The sequence below is a fragment of the Hetaerina americana genome, unplaced genomic scaffold (genome assembly GCF_022747635.1).
Source record: "Hetaerina americana unplaced genomic scaffold, ioHetAmer1.1.p SCAF_1, whole genome shotgun sequence".
NCBI classification, from domain to species: domain Eukaryota; kingdom Metazoa; phylum Arthropoda; class Insecta; order Odonata; family Calopterygidae; genus Hetaerina; species Hetaerina americana.
This window is the reverse complement of record NW_027286069.1, coordinates 19368085-19384577: the sequence shown is the minus strand read 5'-3', so window position 1 is coordinate 19384577 and position 16493 is coordinate 19368085. Positions and strand designations below refer to the sequence as shown.

The following is a 16493-nucleotide window of genomic DNA, read 5'->3' as shown; positions in this document are numbered from 1 at the left end:
GTATATATATATATATATATATATATATATATATATATATATATATATATATATATATATATATATATATTGGTGTGTGTGTATAGAACCGTTGAAGTAATTTTGATCTTTCTTTTTAACCGTCCATGTTTCACTGCCGTGTGACACGATATTCCAAACAAAGCGTTAAGCAGACCTCTTTCTCAGTTCTATTAAAACTCCACATACTTTCAAAAGTCCTTTCACTTTTTCAAAAGTTTCCTCACGCATGAATTACATCGGTACAAATTCTTTTTTCTTGTGTAAGCTATTTATGGGTGAGTTTAGACGAGCCCATATCGGTGTGCCTAGAACATAAGTGATAAATTTAATTATGGAATGTGATTTTTGGCCATAGTCCCTATGCTGGATAATCTTTTCTGTCCAATAAAACTTGAAAATGCAACAGAGTGGGTGCTTGTTGCTTCCAACTGGTTCTCGCAATATAACCGGATGGGAATGACTTCTTGGTCAATGTCTCAATAACCGGACTTCACTAATCTCGACGTCATTTAAGATAATTTTCAACGCTTTAGAATCGAAATAAATTCACATATGGTGTACATTTATGTTCAATTCCCGATGTAGGTAATCATTTGGAACCTTCGGTTATGCCAAAGTGGGAGAACCCAAGAACTGAGTGGTGATGACTAACTCTGCCCGATCCATACCTGTTCTGTATCGATATTGCTGAAGTATTGCTCAAAATAATTACGAAATGGGTATTACTTGTCTGGAATGTTGGGGGAAAACACATCATTCACCGAGAAAGGGAGGCATTCCTCGGCACACATTATTGCATAAGTGAGCTAATAAAACAAGGTACTGCACCTGAGGATATTTTATCCAGGGAAACTTCACTTTAATCGGCAAAAATCAGATGAAGAAATAAAATAAGTAGGTTCCATATAGATGAGTCATTTCAAGGAGTCGTAATAGGCGTCGCCAATATTACTAGGCAAATCGAGGATCTTCTGAAATACCACCAGTTATCAACTCGAATGTTGTTTTAATATTTGAGGTAGAGCCCACCTATGTAGATATGAAATTTCGATTATTACGAAGATATTCAATGGGAATCAATAAAAAATAATTAAATTCTACTGCACGATCACGAGTTCCTCGCTTCCCAAAACTGGACCAATGTTGATAATTTTTTCACATCCAATTATTCAAAGACTAGTCGATTTGTTAAAGAAAAAGTTTCCGCATCAGGTCAACCTAGTGCAATTTTTTTCTCTTATTTTCACTTGCGTTGTAGCGTGGATCCTTGAGGGTTGATCCTATTTCGGGTACTGCACGCACCAACTCACACCGATAAAAACAAGATAACATTCACGCGAAACCGTGGAAAAAAAGGACATTTTTACTCATTGGAACGGAAAAAAATCGCGAACCAACACGCTGAATACATTTCCCGTGTTGAGAGACACGCACCTGCAAATTTTATCTAATTATTTCATCCGACGCGGTTTGGCCTCGGAATCTTAGAAAGGCCAGAAAGGCACAGTGGCTTCGGACCAGGAGGAGGCGCTGCTGGCGACCAGTTTGCCTTGCGGCGATATGACACGGTCGTTGGTTTGGTTCCCGCTAAGGGCGCAGATCTCCCATTCATTGGCCGTACTTTCCAGATTGGAGTAAATCACAGTAGCCATTCCAGGGAATGATTTGATTCTTCTCGGAAGGAACTCGCCCGTCACACCAAGCTAGGAATCACCAACAATACAAGTTTTGGCATGCTCCGTGGGTTAGTTTCATGGGTTAGTTGTCCACGTTCCCCTTTAGTTAGCTGACCAAGATTAAATAAACGTTTCACGAATAAGAAAAGCGGCTTCCATCAAATATTAAGCCGCGGACCGTAGGTCTTGGAAACGACCCTCTTGGGCGGGTGAAATTGCGCCTTTTACGGTTGGGATTTCAACTCCTTTCCACGCGCATCCTTGATTCCCCAAATGAATATGACGCCGATCACTGGGTGTCTGAAGTAACTGGACCTAAATTTTGTTGATCGTGTCTCTCATATTTCACCTCGAGAATTTAAAGTCCGGCATCAGACACTCCATCACGTTATACTCTGATATCCTATTTTCTTCGTCATTGTCATGGACGAAATAGATTTCTAGGAGTCGCCACTTCGGATCGGGAGATTGTCTAATATACCTTATGAGACGAGTGAGGTCGGATCTAAAGGGCAGTTTAAATTGAATATCGCAAAAGAATCGACAACCTGAAATAGCATTGACAACACCTCTCTTAGAATATCGCATTCGCGTTTTCATTTTTACAGCTTATCAACCTACATCACTCCATCGGATACGATACAGTCAGTAGTATTTATTATATAGGTTAATAGTAATGGACTCACATTGATACTGTACGATATGCCCAGCCTCCTCATTTAACGTCACTCACTACTCGTACTTAGGGTGTGGTGTCCGTGTAGGAGAAGGAATCCTCTCGGTAAAAATATATCAAGGAAGTATCGCATCCCCATATATCGATGCACAGTAAGGTCCTAACCATGCGGACACTACATATGTAAATACACACTACACTACTTACTTGGGAGGAATTATGTCCCAGGTCGTCCGTCCCGTAGGGAGTCAGCACGAAGAGTGAACGAGACATGTTCGGAGCACTAGACCTTAAAAAAAACACGAGAGGCGCGCGCGGAGGACGTCACCGTCGACGGGGGCGGAAAAGGAAGAAGGGGTCAGACTCCGCCGCCCTGCAAGGGGGTTCATCCCTACTCGCTCGAGCCACCTTGAGGGGGATGAGGGAACGGGGGGAGGAGGAGATAGCGCGCGACCGATAGAGAACTCACGCCATGGGTGGGGGGGGGGGGTACGGCGTAGGTGGTGGAGGGTGGGAGTGAGAGGGCTCATGTCTTCCTTCTCCTGCAGTTAGTTCGTAAGTGATACGGGGGTTGGGGACGGAAGCTGTGAGGGGAGAAAGGGGTGGGAGGGCGATTGGATGCCCTCTTGCGCAAAAATTTTCATAACGTCTCGTCGTCGAGGGTGCAATCTCTATAGGGAGCTCACACAAGGGTGTTACGGAAATCAACTCAGCTGCCCGTGGCGTCACGAAGAATGTTACAGTGGTCGCTTGTTCGCAATGGAACGAAGCCCAACTTTTCGTCACCACCAGTCATCAGAAGACATTGATTCTCTCGTTGCGCATGCTGCGGTTTTTTTATATGGAATGAAGTGTGTGACCAATGCGTAAGCGATGGTCAAGTAAATAAACCCATGGAAAGGACAAATTGAGCTTCTCACGATCTCTTTTTATACCGACTATATTAAATAAAGTTTCCTAAAATAGTAAAGCCTTAACCCTTATTCTTTAAGCCTTAAGAAAATATTGTTAAACATATTCAGTCTCAATTAAACCCAGTAAAAAGTAAAATTTGTTGTCTCAGGCGTAACTTTATGGAATTTGCATAACATATTGAAATGTAATGAAATAATTGACTTTATAATTCCACACACTTTATTTTAAAAAACACGACCCAGGTTTCGACGTTGAACGTCATCATCACCACCTGATGATGACGTTCAACGTCGAAACCTGGATCGTGTTTTTTAAAATAAAGTGTGTGGAATTATAAAGTCAATTATTTCATTACATTTCAACAGTAAAAAGTAGATAAAAAGGGAGCATTTTAAAGAACGACGAATGCTTGAACTCAAATATCATCTTGACTTTAAGCGCGAGTAGGAAACGGGTGTCGCTTATTACAAATTTTCATTTAGTGGAAACTGAAAATCTCTTTTTTTAAATTGAGAGTTCCATCCATTATATCTAGCCTGCGACTTTGAAAGTTATGTACGTGAAGACTCGCCAAAAAGGAAAATTCATTTGGCCTCATCGGAACTGGATCTTCACATAGCATTGGATTTTCGAATCTATCAGTAACTTAGAAGATTTCAAAGAAACTGTGAGAATTGTCCCGACAGTAGCTTGAACAGTCAATCGCCAATGTGCACCAAAACGTAGGCTTTTGTCAGAGTAAAAATCATTTGCCTTAATCGGAATTAGGACTCTGCCCCTTCGATATCCGGTCGAGTGCTTCAAGCAATTCACGGTAATTCACAGTGCTAGAGGACGCCTTAGTAGTTTACTGCGACTCTGACCTCAGGGTCATTTATTCCAGGGTGTTCTGAACGTTTCAGTTAAGCATCTCTGAAGAACTATACATCTTTTGATCAGCTCCTAATAATGATGCCTTCCACATTGAGAACACGAGGAACATAGACTTATAGGCTATTCGTTGCAAATGTTGATCAAAATATGGGAATGATATCAAATAATTAAATCTTTATTTACTTTGGGGCCCTGCAAAATGTGCAACCAAACCAAAATGTACGCATTTTCGCGGCAGTTGTCTCATTTACTTTGCGTTGGCCAAAATAAAAAATCTCCACGAAACAGCCGAATGTAGAATGCCTTTTTATTCTCCTTATTCCGTATAAGATTAAGATCACAAGTGAATTTAATGGAGGATAAAAAGTTTTCCCAAGTTACAAAATACGCAATGCTTCATTGCTGAGCAATAAAGGACTTGCGCCCCAGGGGTGTTAAGAGCCTGCTTAAATTCATGGAGCAAGGTAGTTACTCCCATTTCTAGAGTCATCAATTATTTAACTTCTGGGTTGATAAATGTGCCTACAGTTGAGATGGGTTTTCGTTGAGAGGGTAAGTGGAAATCGAGAAAAAGCTTCGGTAATAGATAATTGATGGCGAAATTGGACAAAAGAATGTTCATTAAATACTTTCCCCTTATGGCCAGACGTACGAAGTAACATTTTAAAACATGTTTTGACAAAACATGTTAATACACAATATAATACGAGGTCGATCGGACGGGGAATTTCAATTTCGCTGACAGAAGGATGCGAGCATTTTTCAAATTCTCATTTTCTAAGTCTGATATCTAAATGCAATTATGAACCGCGATGAAGCAAGGAAGTGTGTCGCAGATTCCTGCGTCATAGATAAGTCATTTCATATCAAGGGCAAAATATTATTTAAATGTCTTCACGCAGACTATCGCGGTATGCATTTAGTGCCGACTGCGTTAGTCTGGTTGGTAACGCCTGACCGCGTGCGAGCCCGAAGGTCACGGTGCAAGTCCCACCTCGCCGTTGTACAAGCACAGTGGAGTTTCTAATCTCAGGAAATGTGGTTGCCTAGCGATTTTGCTTATAAAGATCGCAGATGGTACAACAATCTGAAACGCACAGCAAAGAGAACAAAAATATAGCTTTAGGAAACCAGTGATTAAGCCAAACCTACCCTTATTCAATTGATTTATGCATTATGGATTATGCATTAATATTACACGTGGAAGAAAAAAATCGCCAATCCCCTCAGAAGCATAATATTTAGATTTTGGTAATTTGCCATTTTTTTACTTCTGATTTGGGGTTCGATTCTTTCAGGATTATAATAATTAGTTCGTCGTAAGAAATATAAATGTATCATGTTTAAAAATCAGGTTTTAACCTATAAAAATTGAATCCCTCGTACTGAACTGTATAAATGAGCAATTCGAGAGAAATAAGGGTGGTTTTCAAGAATTGTGTTGTAGAATAAAATAATTTTGTTGATACATTTTTATTATTGAAACCAGGCTACAGTTTCACAAATTTTTTAGTGAGTTTTACATTATGCTGTATTGATTTACAATGACAGAGTTCCCTCAATGATATGCTTTTCCAACTCTTATTTGTAATACATCCAGGTGTTTATTTTGTAGATCAAAGATAAGCACATGCTCCTGCAAAAAATGCAACAGTGTCTTTCGACGACGCGCTTAGCTAGTCGGTTGTATACCCCCTATCAGCGTGCATTATGGAAGAGATCATCCATTAGCTGCGCAAATCACAGCACACCGTACCCTCTCTCAAGTATGAAATTGTAGTTCAAAATCTACGAGGCGTGAAACATAATTTTATAAGCTTCATTTTGACAGTAATTCAGCGTTTTTCATAAGGAAAAATTAGTGGTCAACAAACTGGTTAACGATAATAATAAAAATGTTTTCGACAAACCATTTGCCCGCTCCATTTTTATACCTGGCGAAACTTGATAAAATATTCATCACATTAATGGGAACCGTCCTCCTCAGATAAGGTATCGCTCGAGCAATTTTAACGATATTTTTCCGACAAGTAGGAAGAAAAACGACACCAACTGCGTCATATCTCCCTGTGGAACTTTGGAATTTCTCTCAGAGATGATGGATAGTGCCTAAGTAAAACTTTGTGCATTCACATATAAAGTTTAATGCGACATAGGTTTCACAGCGGTGCAGCATCAACAGGCCTGATGGTGCTGCACTGAAGTGAAACCTGGGTTTAGAAAACTGGGGAAAGTTTATTTAATATTTGGATTAACGAAGTTTTATTTGACATTACTCATCATAGATAAATACCCGAAATTTACGCCTGAAACGATCAATTATTTCAGAGATAAATCAACAAAAAAACAAAAGATTAGCGTTAAAATGACATCAGCGTGGGAAAATAGTAAGTTTCTAGGGTAAATTTGAAGGAGGAGAACATTTTGTAGGGGAAGATATCGTGGTGCAGTGTATTAAGCGAGGCAGAGAGAGAAGGGAGAAAGTTAGGTAACCAAGAAAGAGAGCGAGGCAGAACAAATATTTCAGACGGCCTTAGGAGAGGAGGCAGGTAAGCAGAGCTGAAGAATGAAATTATGTAAGGCACACATGCATGTCCTCAACGTTGTTGCTTTTCTGATTAGGCACTTTCAATAAAAAACAGGTTTTAAGTCACGAAAGGAAACTTGCCTTCTTTTACTTATTTCTTCCGTACTGCCCCATACTAGCATACTTCTCCTTTCCAATACGTCATCTTCATATATGTCTGTTCTTCTGATTATATTCATGGGGAAAACACGCCATGAGCATTTGCAGAGGAGCATTCAGGAAACTAGAGTTCAATCAACGATACTGTGGGAAATATTTGGATGGAAAAGTTGAGGTGTTATTTCGCGTTGGTAGACTCGTCGAGTGTCATTGACCCTCAGCAGAATTAAATTGGCTATAAAGAAAAGCTGATTTTTACGTAAAGAATCGTTTTAAACGAGCAAAATGTGTTTCTTTCATATTGAAAGGTATTGTCTGTGAGACGATGGAAATTAAGGGCGAGGCTAAAACTTTAATAAAGTAAAAATAATTCGAGTTTAGCGCCATCACAGAAGGAATAACACCTTTTCGCCGTATTAAATTTGTATTGAAGACTACTGTGAAAAAGGAAATTGACTGCAGGAGCGATCGATATAAAGAATCATTCTTCCCTCGCACAATTCGAGACCAGAATGATAGTAACCAAATCTTACGACAAATCAATTAACAATTAATCTAATGTCTGGTGACCTATGTAACACCCCCTGCCACACGCCTTCGTTGCTTCTTCCAGGATACAATTAAGATGGAGATGATTTGCTTTTGAAAATTCTGGTATTATTTGCTTTTAAAGCCTCTTCAACTGCATTTATCGATGACTTTCTCCGTTTGTCCATTCATCGCAAACCTCTCTCATCTCTTCGTATAGCTGTTGGATGAGTCGACGCTCACCCTATCTCTCACCATGACCGCACAAAAGTAGTACACGCCCTTCATAAACGATTTCCTATTACCGGTGAATGCAGTCCACTTTCGGAGAGATGAGGACCTTCCCCCCGCCAAAAAAAAAACCTGCGTACTGACCTTGCTTTGATGCTCATTCATAGGGACATCAAGTTCGATATGGAAGCAGTTCTCAATAGATTTTCAAAAAGTGACTCAATATCTCGAATTTTTAAAAAATTATTTAAAAAATATGCTATAGAGCTGAAAACCAAGGTGTTTATCGATTATTTTTTTATTAAGCCACGACAATACTTTGAGATCCCCGAATCGCAAGTTTAGATCAGCCCCTGAAGTCTCCTATTCTTATCACAGGAACTCCCGAAGTACTCCGTACTCATCGCATTTAGCCTGAATTCAACTCATCCTGGAATACCAGTTTCACTTACATGCAATAGTGTGGTGAGGAGTGGATTCTTATTTTTCTTAAGGCAAACAATTATTTGGATATAATCCACGTACTATCGCCAACCATTCTACCGTCATTCAAACGTATTTGAATATTTTCCTTCATTCCATTATCGTACACAAACATTCTGGCAGATTACACACAACATGTATTTCTTACAATTATTTCCACATTAAAACACACCACACGATCGTTTTCCAGTTCTCATTCTCAAAGAGGATTACTTTCGTTTTGGACGCGTTTAGCTTCAAATTCTTTCTCCCTCTTACCTCACTGGAGCCATTCATGACCCCTATAGTTTGTGGGCGCTCTGCGCCAGCAATAGTGGATACATACATTTATACCTATTATTATTATTACACCTACCATATCCACGCATGACATTCTCACTCATCCATAAGCACATTGAAAAGTCACGGTGTTACGTAGCCTTGTTTCACACATCATGATTTATTTCAAACCTGCCCCTTAAAATCCCATTCACCCTCAAATATCATACATAGTTTCACTCTAAAATTTTGTCCACCTCATTCTTCGAATTATCATATCTAGTTAGCCAATTCAAATAAAAATGCGTGTTACATATTCGTTTTCACATCCATACATTATTAAAGTGCTTGCTTTAGTGCAATCAATTGTCCGAACACCATAACATGGCATTACACTTGCCATATTTTTTCCCAATATTACTACTCTTACTATTCTAATCAGCATTTTACCTTAAAGCTCGAAAAACTAATTTCTTTAAGATTAGTATATCGTACTCCCCTGATCCTTATATAAGATTGCCATTATTGTATTCTATGGTTACAGGGAAGGTTTTATTGTTACGCAGTGCTTTAGCAATGAAATCTATTTTATAGGATCATGGTGTATTATAGTAGTTTTCAGGGTTCAACAAAAGCTTATTTAATTGCTAAAACAACCCTTCAGCAATAAACAAATTGACTAACATACTTCAGTATCTAAAAATATTTTATTGATCCCCACCATTCTTGTGACACTTTAAATATCCTCTTGTTCCTTTTCGAGTGATTCTCCTTGCCCGATTCTATACATCACTGAAGTAACCTTACAAGATTTCGGAAAAGAAAATACTTTTTTCTTCCACGTATATTTTACCATACACGACCTAGGTTTCGACTTACTTAGTCATCATCGTTGAAAGTCGATAGTAAGTGGAAATCTAGGTCGTGCATACTAAAATATACGTGGAAGAATAATGTATTTTCTTTTCCGATATGAATCGGTTCCACAAAGGGACGCCTCAAGCCATTCCACTCATAAGATTTTTATCTTTTACTGCTCTCACGTTTAATGATTGTGTGTAGAGCATTCAGAACAATTATTTTTACAATCTTCAAGACTTCAGTTTGCATTGATTCTGATTTTCTTGAATTTAGTTAGTTACTTAATCTCCATAAAATGGTACTGTTGAGAGGCGAATGAAATATATATATATATATATATATATATATATTTATTTATTTATTTATATTTAATATCATTAAAGAAGGCATCAGTCAAAAGGATTTGGAGATCTCTGCAGTAGGTGGCCTCGTGGAGAAATTTTCCATACTTTTGCGGTAGTCAACGGCGAAATCAGTCGACCCTCCGCCCCTTCCACGGAAGGATGATCTTACATCTACGCCGTTTGACGTCGACGATGTGCTACGACAACATTCAGGATTGAAAGTGATTAATGATCCGACCGCGTCGAAAGGTCATGGATGGGATCGACCTCAAAAATCAGTCGCGCGATACACATCTCATCCGGAGGCCGATAGCGTCGGAGGTGGAGGGCGAGAGAGGGGGTGAGGGGTCTTGAGGTCATTCTCAGGATAATTACTTAAGAATGGCTATGAGGCACGTTAATATGGTGACTTCGTGGAGTGGCGTGAGAGGTCGCCTTTAATTATGAAATGGCTATCCTTCAAATGCTCAGTAGGTCGTTTATGATCAGACTTTCCTCATTATCAATCGCAATTATCTTAGAGTGAAAAGGGAAAAAAACTGTCTTAGGCACCGCTGAAAGCAGCGAAAGTAATTCTAAAGATCATCCTAATGGCTCGGTAGCCCAAAAAAAAATCCCGATTTAGTGAAATTTTTGCGTACGTTTAAATGCACATATTACTAGCATGGATGCGTAAATGCCAATATTATTTTGAGCAATAAAGAAAACGATGGCATTAAAATCACCACTAAAATGTGTATTGGTGTTGACATCTTTTCCTACAAGAACTCGAATTTTCTCTATTGGCAGTTTTACATTTTAGGAGCACTCAGTATACGTATATACCGGTGCTGTATGCTGGTTTTTTTATTGTTCATAATTGTCCTCTTTCATGCAGTTAGAACATTTAGTTAATTCAACTTCAAATAATATACGACTCTAATATCAAGATTTGTGTATAGCAATATACTCCTGATTTCAATGCATAAATATACATACATGCAGACGCCCTTCCGCATACCGCGTTCTTGAGTTGCGGGGAAATTAGTCGAGCTACGCCGCTATCAAGAACTTGCGATTTTCATGATTCAAAATTAAATATGGTGTTGTAAGTTTTATTGCGCATCATAGGAGACTATTAAGACGCGAGGACGAGAGAAGTAATTTTGATAAAGAGGAATACGAGTGCAGTAATTTCAGATAAATTCGGGAAACCTGGTAAGTTAAGTAAGTAGTCTTGTGTGCAATCATCCCCTGCCACATACCCTAGCGGTGTCTTGCAGGGTACCATGTATGATTGTATTTAAGTTGATGGTAAAAAATAGTGGGCGAAAAGTGGATATATAATGCATGGATGGGCTATTGTAGGCTTTTTTAAAAGGAAGAACGCCGTGTAGGTGGAGAGTGAAGAGGAAAAGAACAGGAAATATGAGAAATAGGAATGGTTTGGAAGATTGAATGAATAATAGTAGTGATAAAGGACAGAACGTGTTTTTTAATTGTTCGTGTTTCTTAATTGTTCGTGTTTCTTAATATCCGAAAAGATAAGGCTTACATAAGAGGGCCATCCGCAAGATGTACAACACAACCTTTCAATTAAAATTAATGACAAAAGTCTTTCTTGATAAAAAGAAAGTAGTGAGGTAAGTTTAGAAAATAGTGGCAGAGCTTTCTTCGATGATAAGATCCATTTGGAAACGATTTCCTGGAGAATAGTGGATTTTAAAGTAAAATATGGATTATTGCAGCAGTCATATGAAGACCAATTTGGATTCACGAAAAAGCAGGGTCAAAACAACAGATATTTTGAATCTTTGCGTGTCAGTCAATAATAGAACGGAAAGGGATCAATAGTCATTCATCCTATTTCTGGATTAGGAGAAATAATTCGATAACGTCGACTGATGGAGCTTGTTTGTTTTATTAAAAGACATGGGTGAGTGTCTGATGTGCATGCGAGTGAATGACATTAGAGCGAGCCATACGATAGCCTGTTTCAAGGCCAGGGGCTTGCAACTTGTAAAGCTTATCTCGTTAGTGAAAAAAAATAGTTATTGATAATGCAGGAAGCAAAGGATATGCATGGTGGTTGGGGTGAAGATAACACAATCTGTGGAGAGGTTTGCTCTGATTCACGGAACATAATTTTCCTCCTTTTTGTTAACTTCCATCTGATGGACTTAGGTATAATTCTATATACCGCTGGAGTGGTCTTCTGGGACTACACATAACGTTTCTTCGTCAGCGGTATGGGTCTAGAGGAAAAGTAGAACTCGAAACTTCCAGGGGCGATGCTAGAACGTAGGCTTCAAAATAAACAGCGATTTCGGATGGTAAAGCATGGACGTAATGTCGAAAGAGTGAAAATTGAGTATATTTTCACACACGCATATATTTATACATATAATTATATATATACATATATACATATATACATATATATATACATATATATATACATATATATACATACATATATATACATACATACATATACATACATATACATACATACATATACATACATACATATACATACATATATACATACATATATATATATATATATATATTTATACAAATATATAAAAACACAGATGTAGATTTTTAGAATATAGAGACACAAAGAAAGGACACTCACAATTTGTTATTTTACGTTTCGACAGCACGGCTGTCGTCTTCAGAATCACTTCAGATTCTGAAGACGACAGCCGTGCTGTCGAAACGTAAAATAACAAATTGTGAGTGTCCTTTCTTTGTGTCTCTATATTCTAAAAATCTACATCTGTGTTTTTATATATTTGTGTGTCGCCGAAGAGCGTTCCATTTCGAAGATATTTTATATATATATATATATACATATATATATATATATATACATATATATATATATATATTATATATATATTATATATATACATATATATATTATATATACACATATATATATTATATATATATATATATATATATTATTTGTTATTTTACGTTTCGACAGCACGGCTGTCGTCTTCAGAATTTCTGAAGATTCTGAAGACGACAGCCATGCTGTCGAAACGTAAAATAACAAATTGTGAGTGTCCTTTCTTTGTGTCTCTATATTCTAAAAATCTACATCTGTGTTTTTATATATTTGTGTGTCGCCGAAGAGCGTTCCATTTCGAAGATATTTTATATATATATATATATATATATATATATATATATATATATATACATGTATATGAATCCTATAAAATCCCTCTTCACTTAATCAACATGGGCGTAGCGGAAAATTCAACGATTGATGTCAATAATTTAGCACTGACATATATTTGGTCAACTAATGTCTTTTTTTATTTTTAAATCTCTCAAATATCATTTAAATCTTTTCCATATTCAGGGTCTTAAAGAGTGCAAACATACTTGAGGAGGCTTTTCAAATACTTTAACTTCTCATCCCACAGAAATGTTAATTGAAGAGAACGTAATTCCAATCGTTAAAGATTGAATTCGCTGGATATGAGAGTGAAAAGGAATGACCAAAAAGAGAGCGATTTGATATCTCAAGCAGTTTTGAAGGAACGTGTAGGAATAATTTAGGCGATCAGAAAAACATTAAAACACAGAGAAACGGCTTTAAAGATTATTTATGGACTGGAGTTGATTTTTTGGTCTTAGGCTACATCTGAAAGGATCCTTAAAAATCTTACCTAGTGCGAATGAAGATTATGCAAGCTGTAAAGCTAAATATGATAACACCGTCTAAATAATATAAATATTAATCCAATTGGGAAAAACTAATGAGTATATTGTAGAAAATAGGAATAGATTGGAGGGAAAGTAGGCTAATCCGCAACCTGTGCATGTCACGGATAGCTCAGTTGCGGGTGGGGAACGGGGAGTCCGGATGGGCAGTGTTAGGAAGAGGTGTGAGGCAAGGTTGCCCATTTTCGCCGTTGCTGTTCAACCTGTATGCAGAGGAAATAAATAAAGAGGCATGGGACGAACAGGAGGTAGGAATGAAAGTGGGCGGGGAATACGTAAAAATCAGTTAGGTTCGCTGATGACCAAGCTTTAGTTTGTCAGTCAGCCAAGGGGTTGCAAGCATTGCTGAGTGAATTGGGAATTCAGTACGAAAGGTATGGGATGAAAATCAATATTAATAAAACCAAGGTTATGCGATTTTCTAGAAAGAAAAAGGCTAAGCTAAACATTAAAATAGGAGGGCAAAAACTTGAGCAATTAGAACAATTTACGTATCTCGGTAGTGTTTTGGACCAACACGGTCAAAGTAGTACGGACGTAAGGAGAAGAATTGCGCTAGGCAAAGAGGCTTTCCCAAGGAGGAGGGAGTTGATAACAGGAACGTTGGGTAAGGATATTAAGAAAAGACTCTTAAAAACTTTGATATGGAGCGTAGCTATGTGCGGCGCGGAAACGTGATAATTGAAGCAGGAGGATAGGCGTAGATTGGAGGCTTTTGAAGTGTGGGTGTGGAGGAGATTGGAGAAGGTGAAATGGACAGAGAAGAAAACAAATGAGGAAGTACTTGGTATGGTGGGCGAAGAGAGGGGTTTGTTGGGAGAAATCCTATGGAGGCAGGAAAAGTGGCTGAAGGGGGTATTGACCGGGAGTGGGATGTTGAAGACTGTGATAGAGGGGAGAATGTTAGGCAAACGAGGAAAGGGAAGGAACAGGATAGGGATGTTGGACGGGATGAAGGGAGGAAGAAGGTACTCAGAGATGAAGAGGGACCTGATGTAGACTAGGATGATGGATTTCGTGTTTTGTTAGGAGTAATAAAATGCCGTCTGACCTCCTGAAGCACAAAGCGTAATTCCAACGTCCTTAGTAAGGGGCGGGGGAGGGTAATCGGGCGCTCTCACCCCTCACGTGCCCGGCCCACGAATTCAGTGGCGAGGAGATTCTGCCGGAAATCGAAAACCCTGCAAATCAATGGACTGAAGTCCATTACCAGCTTCGCCTACCTGCTTCCCTATTTCAAATGAATGCGAGCGCAATGCACGCGTAGACATATAACCACGCGCGGTATGTTCGTATAGAAAACAAAAAGTCCAACATCGCTACTTTGACAAGTTCCGGTATTTTCAGGCAGAACGAGGCTCATACGCTATGAATTAAATTTTTAATATTATGAATTTAACATTTGGAAAATTCCGAGAATTTACTAGTGTGAATTGGAGTTCCTGTTGAGCAACGGAGATCCTCCACAGTAAGGAGATCTATTAAGATATTATTTTTTGTTTACTTGCAAGTATTTTTGTTTTGCTGTTAGTTTTTTTTCCATTATTTTATTCGAATGGCATTATTTGATTGGACATCCATTTTTTTATTGCTATACAAAACCGCTACAATTATATATTCAGGAGAGCGTGCAATCATGTGTAAGTAAGAGAAATGCAACCTCGGGGTAATGCCAAACATAAAAATTTCTTAGAAGGATTTTTTAAGCTCGAAACGTGAAGCTTATAGTAAAACAATTTTTAGCTTTTAAGATCAAGAATATCTGTCAATTCGATATCGCTTGTCGAATTTTCTTCATAACCTCGAATTATCTTTTCATACCATTCATTCTTAACCATAGTTACCGCGATACATTTGAATTTAGACAATTGAAATTACTGAAAGAAAAAACTTAAATAATCTTGAACGAATGCCCTACGAAACGAATATTCAATAGCCATTCCCAGGGCAGTTAAGTGGAAGAGTCGTTTCTGTTGTTTTTTCCCAAGTGGTTTTCTGCTGTCTTTCCGGAATCTATTCCTCACCCCAGAAACTTCGCTGCTCCTGTAATTGTAAAATTATTTGCTAACCGTCATAAGTCAGCATTCGCAGGCAGCTGAGTATGATAGTAAATGCTAAACATAAGATATTTCTTTCTAGTTCTTTACAAACAAGAGGAATTGGTGTCAGATTAACAATAAAAAAATTAGAATGTCTTCTACACCCGGTTTTATGATGTCAGTAAACGTGGACATTTACTTAACGAGGGGATTACAGACAAATCCGATTTTATAAACAATTAAGGCTAGTGAATGTGAACATTCTATTAGTAGAAACACAGTTTGAACTTAGCTATTGATTTCAAACAGACTTTCAGCTCCGACCGGCTTCAGTTCAACGAGAAATTATAAAACCTTTGTGTGTTATTACTTTATGAGTTTCACTTTATCGTTTTGATTTCATCTTATGCTACTAACTGATATTACATTCAGAACCAGGCATTTTCTTATTGCCGTACAAGTCAGGTGCATCATAACGATACGATTTTGCTTCCACCATATCTCGCGTCTTCTTTCGTTGCGTCATGTGAGCAATATTTTCGGCAATGTCAAGGATGTCTTCAAAAAGTTTTATTTTATTACCTCAGCGCTGTAATGGCCGTGAAATAACCACCGCGAGCCATGACCCTCTAAAGAAGACGTAATTCACGCATCTGATGCTAGATGGAGGGAGGGAACGTTGTCGCCTTCGGCCGGGCGAGCGGCCAGCGCAGTACGCAGAGATTCCCGCGATTTCCGTCTCGGAGAGCGCGTCGATTCGCGCTTCGACGGTCTGCCGGCGCCGGCCGGTCTGGCAGGCGCTGCCGTCGCGGCCTTGGGGGTGAGAATGGCGCCTCGTCAGGGGGGTGAGGGGAGCAGAGGAGGAGGGAGGCGTGATACGGGTCGAGGCCCGGCGAGATCGCGCACACAGCAGCCAAAGCAGCGGCGCAGCTTGCCTGAGCAGTGGCCGTCGGCCCCGTGACCCCCAAAAAGAAGTTGCGAGCGAAAAAGAAAGATGCAGACTGCCTGTTTAGCACGACGAGCTTCCCTTCGGCATGAGAGCGAAATGACTCAGCAGTGGCGAAACAAAGAAGAAAAGGAATATGAAGGGGAAATCCATTGAGACGAAGAGATACCGCGACGTAACTTCCTGAGCCCGGAGAGGGTTAAAGGAGGAGGGGCGAAACCCACGCAAAG

At 38.9% G+C, this 16493-nt stretch overlaps 1 protein-coding gene across 4 annotated transcripts in view; it reads right to left on the bottom strand.

The window, feature by feature from the left end:
* LOC139688994 (fatty acid synthase-like) overlaps positions 1-16493 on the bottom strand; it is an 86724-nt gene that overhangs the window by 38943 nt on the left and 31288 nt on the right. The window contains exon 1 of one of the 4 annotated variants that reach the window (XM_071586278.1): positions 2581-2670. The exons of 2 other annotated variants lie outside the window; for them this stretch is intronic. The gene's annotated coding sequence lies outside the window, so the exon portion shown is untranslated. Of the gene's footprint in view, positions 1-2383; positions 2403-2580; positions 2671-16493 lie in introns of those variants that run through there. One more of the 4 variants, XM_071586281.1, reaches the window with a different exon arrangement.